Source organism: Acyrthosiphon pisum, chromosome A1 (genome assembly GCF_005508785.2).
Source record: "Acyrthosiphon pisum isolate AL4f chromosome A1, pea_aphid_22Mar2018_4r6ur, whole genome shotgun sequence".
In the NCBI taxonomy this organism is placed as follows: Eukaryota; Metazoa; Arthropoda; class Insecta; order Hemiptera; family Aphididae; genus Acyrthosiphon; species Acyrthosiphon pisum.
Genome location: NC_042494.1, coordinates 139,123,082 through 139,123,340, shown reverse-complemented (window position 1 = coordinate 139,123,340; position 259 = coordinate 139,123,082).

The window sequence follows — 259 nt, the reverse complement described above, 5'->3', positions numbered from 1 at the left end:
GATCCAGCTAGACTCGAACAGTGGAAAAATGCTATACCAAGGAAGGATTCTGAAATTAAAGCAAGGCAAGTGGTCTGTGAGTTACATTTTCATGAAGAAGATATAATAAGGACAAAAGTGATGACAGACTTAAATGGAAAAATTGTCGTAGAGGTATTGTACCACTGACTAGTCTGACTCCCTATATAAAAATATATAGTATAACAACATTTTGTTTTAGTATTAGGTAGTTTAATTATACTGGGTGATTCTTTTATCA